Here is an 8,098-nt window from a genome sequence, read left to right as displayed (position 1 = left end):
AGGAGTTGAAGATGGGGTTGGAATGGAGGATGGGAAATAGGTCAGAGATTTTCTAATGTGATTTCAACTCATGAATTTTATCTTGTAGGAAATGGGAACCCATTCATAAAATAGTTCAGTTATCCCCAAGCTTAAAATCTTTAAAAAGTATGATTTTGTTTTAGTTTTAAATACAGAGAGTGGCAAAGCAGGAAGCCTGGAAACCAAGATAAAGAATAAGAAGGAGCAGCCAGCAAATTAGGTAAATGAACAAAAATAGGTCATGACAATCAAGGGAGAATTTCAATTAAAAGGTTGTTGAGAACAATGTCAAATATTCTGAAAGATACTGGATGAGATAGCACCAAAGATTATTGGATAAGGTTTACATGATAATTACTATCTTCTAGGTACCGTTTTAAGCACTTTATAGTATTAGCTCTGGAGAAGGCAATGGCACCCCACTCTAGTACTCTTGCCTTGAAAATCCCATGGATAGAGGAGCCTGGTGGGCTGCAGTCCAAGGGGTCGCCGAGAGTTGGACACGACCAAGTGACTTCCTACTTTCACTTTCCACTTTCATGCATTGGAGACGGAAATGGCAACCCACTCCAGTGTTCTTGCTTGGAGAATCCCAGGGACGGGGGAGCCTGGTGGGCTGCTGTCTATGGGGTCGCACAGAGTTGGACACGGCTGAAGCGACTTAGCAGCAGCAGCAGCAGTATTAGCTCACTTAATCATGCAACAACCCTATGTGTTTTAGTCCTTACAATAAGCCCCTGTTATAAATGAGGAAGATGAGGTACAAAATTTGGGCAAAATCATGCAGTTGATAAGAAGTAGAATGGGGATTTAAATTCTGGGGGATATGGCTTCTAAGTCCGTGCTTGTTACCACTACTCTATTCTATCTCTCTAAAGCGGCTCTGTGGAGTTTAGGAAAAAAGAGGTTTTCATCTTTAGTAAGGGAAGTTTCTGTGGAGTGTGGTGGAAAGGGAAATAGAGAATACAGGCAGTATCATCATCTTCTGAAACATCTTTCAGAAGCTTCGCTATGAAGATGAACAAAGACCATCTCTAGCATAGAACATAGGACTTAAACATCGGGCAGGGCCTGAGGCTTCAGGGTGCAGGAGATTTTAATATGTTGTTAAAGGATAAAAGTCAGTAGAGAGGTTGAGGATTCAGGAAAAGGGTATTTGATGTAGAGAGGCCACTTAGGAGACAGGAAAAGCTGGCGACTGCAGTACAAAGAGGAATTACTCACTGCAGTACAAAGAGGAATTAGACTTGAACAGAAGGTATCAGAGATCAAAGCAGAGAAATGTATCTGTATTGCTTTGGTCTTGTTCAGAAATGATTAAGTCCAAATTAAAAACCAGTAACCTGACCTGCCTCCTGAGAAATCTGTATACAAGTCAAGAAGCAACAGTGAGAACTGGATGTGGAACAACAGACTGGTTCCAAATAAGAAAAGGAGTACCCCAAGGCTGTATAGTGTCACCCTGCTTATGTAACTTACATGCAGAGTACATCATGAGATATGCTGGACTGGATGAAGCACAAGCTGGAATCAAGATTGCCAGGAGAAATATCAATAACCTTAAATATGCAGATGACACCACCTTTATGGCAGAACGTGAAGAACTAAAAAGCCTCTTGATGAAAGTGAAAGAGGAGAGTGAAAAACTTGGCTTAAAAGTCAGTATTCAGAAAACTAAAATCATGGCATCTGGTCCCATCACTTCATGGCAAATAGATGGGGAAAAAGTGGAAACTGTGAGAGACTTTATTTTGGGGGGCTCCAAAATCACTACAGATGGTTACTGCAGCCATGAAATTAAAAGATGCTTGCTCCTTGGAAGAAAAGTTATGACCAACCTAGAGAGAATATTAAAAAGCAGAGACATTATTTTGCCAACAAATGTCCATCTAGTGAAAACTATGGTTTTTCCAGTAGTCATGTATGGATGTGAGAGTTGGACTATAAAGAAAGCTGAGTGCTGAAGAATTAATGCTTTTGAACTGTGGTGTTGGATAAGACTCTTGAGAGTCCCTTGGACAGCAAGGAGGTCCAACCAGTCAATCCTAACGGAAATCAGTCCTGAATATTCCTTGGAAGGACTGATGCTGAAGCTGAAGCTCCATACTTTGGCCACATGATGTGAAGAACTGATTCACTGGAAAAGACCTTGATTTGGGAAACATTGAAGGTGGGAGGAGAAGGGGACAACAGAGGATGAGATGGTTGTATGGCATCACTGACTCGATGGACATGAGTTTAAGCAAGCTCCAGGAGTTGGTGATGGACAGGGAAGCCTGGTGTGCTGCAGTCCATGGGGTCACAAGGAGTTGGACATGACTGAGCAACTGAACTGACTGACTGACTGAATTAATGTATTTTTAGAAAATAAATCACCATGTTTATGCTTCAACAATGTTAATAGGATAGCATTGCTGTTTTTTACCTCCTGATTTCCTAGGGTATCTCAGATTTTTCCACTGTAGTATAACCAAACAAGAGGAGAATGAACAAATGCCTCAAAATGGCTTCTCACAGTTGTAAAATTCATTTGGGTGTCTCATGTATCATTAAAATTTATGCAGTTTGCAGTCTAACCTATGGTCTATTTGGGCACTGGAAATAGGAAATTTTTAAAAAAATTGGTTCCTATCATTAATAAATCATAGTTGAAAATGAAATAGATATTTGCTTAGTTCATGAAAAATCTGTGAGACAAATTACTAATTTCCTCCCCCACATTCATGGTGCTAACACCAGTCAGTGGTGACTTTTCTTTTCCACTTTACAAAACTTAAGCTCAGGTATCTTACAATACCCACTGTCTGTCAGTCAATCAAGATGGATTTTGCTTTGCTATCCCTGTGCATGAGACAGTCAGTTCAGTCTTAAGGACCTTGAAATTTTCTGAAGTTCAGGCTGCTCAGAAGAGTAAATACAGTGGGGATGGTACTCTGAAAAGCTAGAGGAAAAAACATAAGTATGAAGGTGGGGAATTAGCTCAAGTGGTAGAGCGCTCGCTTAGCATGTGAGAGGTAGTGGGATCGATGCCCACATTCTCCAGTTTTGGCTCCTTCAACTAAGGAGCTCCAGCTGACAACCACAAATCTTGCAACATATACAAATAAATGAGAAAAGTAGACACACTTTTCACTCTCCTTGGGCAAGGATAAGACTGGTTCTACTGTCCTTTTGGTATGTGTATCTACTCAGTGCAGTCAGCCAGTTGTGTCCAACTCTTTGTGACCCCATAGAATGCAGCACGCCAGGCTTCCCCGTCCATCACCAACTCCTGGAGCTTGCTCAAACTCATGTCCATCGAGTCAGTGATGCCATCCAACCATCTAAGCCTCTGTTATCCCGTTCTCCCACCTTCGATCTTTCCCAGAATTAGGGTCTTTTCCAACAAGTCAGTTCCTCACATTAGGTGGCCAAAGAATTGGAGTTTCAGCTTCAGCATCAGTCCTTCCAATGAATATTCAGGACTGATTTCCTTTAGGACTGGCTGGTTTGGTCTCTTTAAGGACCTTGAAATATTCTGAAGTTCAGGCTGCTCAGAAGAGTAAATACAGTGGGGGTGGTACTCTGAAAAGCTAGAGGAAAAAACATAAGTATGAAGGTGGGGAATTAGCTCAAGTGGTAGAGCGCTCGCTTAGCATGTGAGAGGTAGTGGGATCGATGCCCACATTCTCCAGTTTTGGCTCCTTCAACTAAGGAGCTCCAGCTGACAACCACAAATCTTGCAACCTATACAAAGAAATAAAAAAAGTAGACACACTTGCACTCTCCTCGGGGCAAGGACAAGACTGGTTCTACTGCCCCTTTGGTATGTGTATCTACTCAATTCAGTCGCTCAGTTGTGTCTGACTCTTTGTGACCCTGTGGACTCCAGCACACCAGGCTTCCCTGTCCATTCCCAACTCGCGGAGCTTACTCAAACTCATGTCCATTGAGTGGGTGATGCTGTCCAACCTACTCATCCTCTGTCATCCCCTTCTCCTGCCTTCAGTCTTTCCCAGCATCAGGGTCTTTTCTAATGCGTCAGCTCTCCACATCAGATATCCGAAGTATTGGAGCTTCAGCTTCAGCATTAGTCCTTCCAATGAATATTCGGGACTGATTTCCTTTAGGATTGATGACAAATTTAACTCAATAGGATATGAACTAGAAAAAATATCTGTACAAAGTTCCATAAGAATGTTGAAGGAAGTGGGTTATTCTGTCTAAAGGGATCAAAAGAGACTTGACAGAAAGAGATAGCAGTCTATGGCTGTTAGGATCACTTTGTTCCACAAAATATTCAGGAAGCCAAGTTTCTTCCAGTTCACTGTCCACTATTCTTTCTGCAGGCTGAGGAATAATATCTTTAGGTTAATAAAAAGCTTTTGTGCTCTTGTTGATGTTTGTTGATGTGTTTAAGACAAGAGAAACCTTCAAAATAAATATAGAAGAACTTTTGGAAGTAGGGATAAGAGAAAAAAAAAGAAAAATCAAGTAAAACATTGTCCAGAAGTATTAATAACTTGTGGATCAATAGATTGTTTTATAAATTAATACATGGCTCTTCTTTTGGAGGACAATTACATATTAGCTCAACATTAGCCTACTCAATAATCTAGGTACACAAATGAGATACGGTTTCAATTTACTCATTCAGTTAGTCATAAATGTGAGCGTACATGTGGGCTAAGTCACTTCAGTCATGTTTGACTCTTTGTGACGCTATGGACTGTGTCCCGCCAGGCTTTTCTCTCCATGGGATTCTCTAGGCAAGAATACTGGAGTGGGTAATCATTCCCTTCTCCAGGGGATCTTCCACACCCAGGGATCTAAACCATGTCTCCTGCATTGGTAGGTGGATTATTTACCATGGAGCTACCTGGGAAGCCCCTCAGTTAATATATATCAGACACTAACTGAGAGGCTGTACATGTAAGGGACATCATACCCTGGAGTTGCTTTGAATGAAGGAATGGCAGTTCTCAAGACAGAGATGACTGTAGACTCCTTTGTATTCCCTGAAAGAGGTGTGAATCAGTTCTTTATGGTCCCTGTAACAAAGCCACTGGGCTTCTCTGGTGGCTCAGTGGTGAAGAATTCACCTGCCAATGCAAGAGACAGGGGTTTGATCCCTGGGTATGGAAGATCCCCCTGGAGAAGGAAATGGCAACCCACTCCAGTATTCTTGCCTGGAAAAATCTCATACACAGAGGAGCCTGGTGGGCTACAGTCCATGGGGTCGCAAAAGAACTAGACATGACTTAGTGACTAAATGACAACAATAAATAAATTACCACATACTTTGCCAACAAAGGTCCATCTAGTCAAAGCTATGGTTTTTCCAGTAGTCACGTATGGATGTGAGAGTTGGACTATAAAGAAAGCTGAGTGCCGAAGGATTGATGCTTTTGAACTGTGGTGTTGGAGAAGACTCTTGAGAGTCCCCTGGACTGCAAGGAGGTCCAACAGTCAATCCTAAAGGAAATCAGTCCTGAATATTCACTGGAAGGACTGATGCTGAAGCTGAAACTCCAATACTTTGGCCACCTAATGTGTGGAACTGACTCACTGGAAAAGACCCGGATTCTGGGAAAGATTGAAGGCGAGAGGAGAAGGAGACGACAGAGGCTGAGATGGTTGGATGACATCACTGACTCGATGGACATGAGTTTGAGTAAGCTCCGGGAGTTGGTGACGGAGGGGGAAGCCTGGCATGCTGCAGTCCATGGGGTCGCAGAGTCGGACACAAATGAGCGACTGAACTGAACTGAACTAGTGGATTAAACAATACAAATTTATTGTTTTTCAGTTCTGTAGTTCAGAAGTCTAATTCAGGGCACACTGGGTTAAAATCAAGGTGTTGGCACAGCTGTGTTCCTTTCTAAAGAATTTTCTTCCTCACTCTTTTCATCTTCTAGGCTTCCTGCAGCTTTTGGCTCATAGACTTCTTCCTCCATCTCCGAAGCCTGCAATGAAGGACCATTTTATTCTCATGTCACATGTCTCCAAGCCTTATGTCATTGCATAACTAAGACTATAGCTGGAAACTTTCTCTACTCTTAAGGACTCATAGGATAATATTGGGCTCACCAGTGTATTTCCTCATCTCAAGGTTGTAACCTTGATCACATCCACACAGTCCTTTTTGCCATCAAGGTAATAAACTCACAGGTTCTCCTTGTACTGATTGCTGATGTCAGGGGAGGACTCTGACTGCTTGGAGGGAAACAAAGATCATCATTACTGCCAATCACCAGAAATAGAAGTCCAGTCTGCTCACTGCACCTTGGTATCAGAGTCACCAAGGAAAACACAACAACACAATCAAGCACAGGATAGAACAAAACTTTACTTCCATAGCGAAGAGACAGAGCAAAGTCAGCTTTAGTATGTCTGTCAGCTCCCCATGTCTAGCAGGTCCCCACAGCAGCTATGCACACCCCTCTCATGCCACAGTAGGACCACAACCCCTTCCCTGTGGAGTCTGAAATGCTGGAAGCTGTGAGCAGGCCTGAGGGTCACTGATGAACACGTAAGCTTAACAAAAGAATACACATTAACTATGAAACAGGGAAATAGATTCCCACATAGAGTTATAAGCCTGACATAGGCTATGTGGGCTCTTTATCTCAGGACAGGATGTGTTTCAGGCAGAAGGCCCGTTTTTATCTGACCAAGTAGGGACTAAAAGACTGTACAGGAGACTGCCTTTCTCATCAACACCCGTCCCCCACCCCATTCTACTGAAACAATAGATAAAGCATGTCCAATCTGGTAGGACCCTTGTAGCTGTTGTTTAGACACGAAATATTGTCCAACTCTTTTGTGACCCCATGGACTATAGCCCACCAGGCTCCTATGTCCATAGGATTTCCCAGGCAAGAATACTTCAATGAGTAGCCATTTCCTTATACAGAAGATCTTCTCGAAACAGAGATTGAATCTGCATCTCCTGCACTGGCAGGCAGGTTCTTTGCCTGATCCACTAGGGAAGCCAGGTAGGAACCTAGTCTACCTCAAGTTTGGAAGGTAGTCTATCTCATAAGTTGGGTCCAGTGGGTTCCCTGAACAATCTGGCAGTTCACTGGCAGAGACTTTCTGTCGTTTTGAGAGAGCACATTACCAGGATCACCAAGAGAAATAGACCCAGGATTATGGCCAGTCCTCCCTGGAGCCTATTCCTCAACTATGAACCCCAACTGTCAGGGCTGAGGCAGCTAATAAGGCCAAAGAATGACATGGCATTTGGGTATGACATCTAAAGCTCAAGCCAAAACAGCAAAAGTAAACCATACAGAATTCGAACCTGCCACTTCACACAATCATAAGAATATTCCATGAGATAGATGTCTCTATTTGGAGAAAAAAGAGTTAGAGCAAGGTTGAAGATAAGGTTCATTTCCTACGTGAGGCCACTGCTTCAAGATTGGAAAAGCTCTGTTTTATCTAGTACATAGAGAAAACACAGAGGAATAAAATGAGGAAATGGGGAATGTGTTCTAAAGGAGAAAACAAGATAAAACCTCTGGGGGTGGAGGGTTGTAATAGTAAAATGGAGATAAGTAATTTACTTGATAAAGAGTTTAAAGCAATGGGTCGTAAAAATGGTCACCAAACTTGGGAGAATGGATGAGCACAATGAAAACCTCAACAAAGAGAAAATATACGAAAGTACCAAACAGAAGTCACAGAGCTGAAGAAAACAAATTTGAAGTGAAAAACGCACTAGAGGCTTCCGTAACGGTTTCTTTTCCCGGAGCGGATAGTCTCTTGCTCCCTCTTGTGTTTATCGATGGTATTGCAGGTTCTGTGGTGCGGCCTCAAGCTGTCAAACTCTCCTTTGTTCTCAGGAGCCCCCAGGCATCCAAAGTATGAGAGTTTGGTATGAGCGCTTCCAGTCTAGTGAGAAAGAAACCAGTCCCTTGGGCAGACTCCCCCCAACCCTTGAAAACCCAGAATGTTTGGCATATGTTCCATTCTTCCCTTTCTGTCCGAAGACAGAAGCAATAAATTGGTCATTTTCTCCTGATCTCTCTGAGTTGTGTCAACTTGGAGGAAAATCTGTAGTGGGTGGAATGCCATAGTTTTATTTATCCAT

The 8,098-nt window shown here is 42.6% G+C and overlaps 2 non-coding genes across 2 annotated transcripts; both read left to right on the top strand.

Moving 5' to 3' along the window:
* Window positions 1–2,990: 2,990 nt before the first annotated feature.
* On the top strand, window positions 2,991–3,063 carry TRNAA-AGC (transfer RNA alanine (anticodon AGC)). Its single transcript has one exon. It is a non-coding gene; the product is annotated as a tRNA-Ala (tRNA).
* A 558-nt stretch (window positions 3,064–3,621) lies between these two features.
* Window positions 3,622–3,694, top strand: TRNAA-AGC (transfer RNA alanine (anticodon AGC)). The gene has a single exon. It is a non-coding gene; the product is annotated as a tRNA-Ala (tRNA).
* Window positions 3,695–8,098: the final 4,404 nt, after the last annotated feature.

This window comes from Bos javanicus, chromosome 23 (assembly GCF_032452875.1).
Source record: "Bos javanicus breed banteng chromosome 23, ARS-OSU_banteng_1.0, whole genome shotgun sequence".
Classification (NCBI taxonomy): domain Eukaryota; kingdom Metazoa; phylum Chordata; class Mammalia; order Artiodactyla; family Bovidae; genus Bos; species Bos javanicus.
This window is presented reverse-complemented; position numbering and strand designations above follow the sequence as displayed.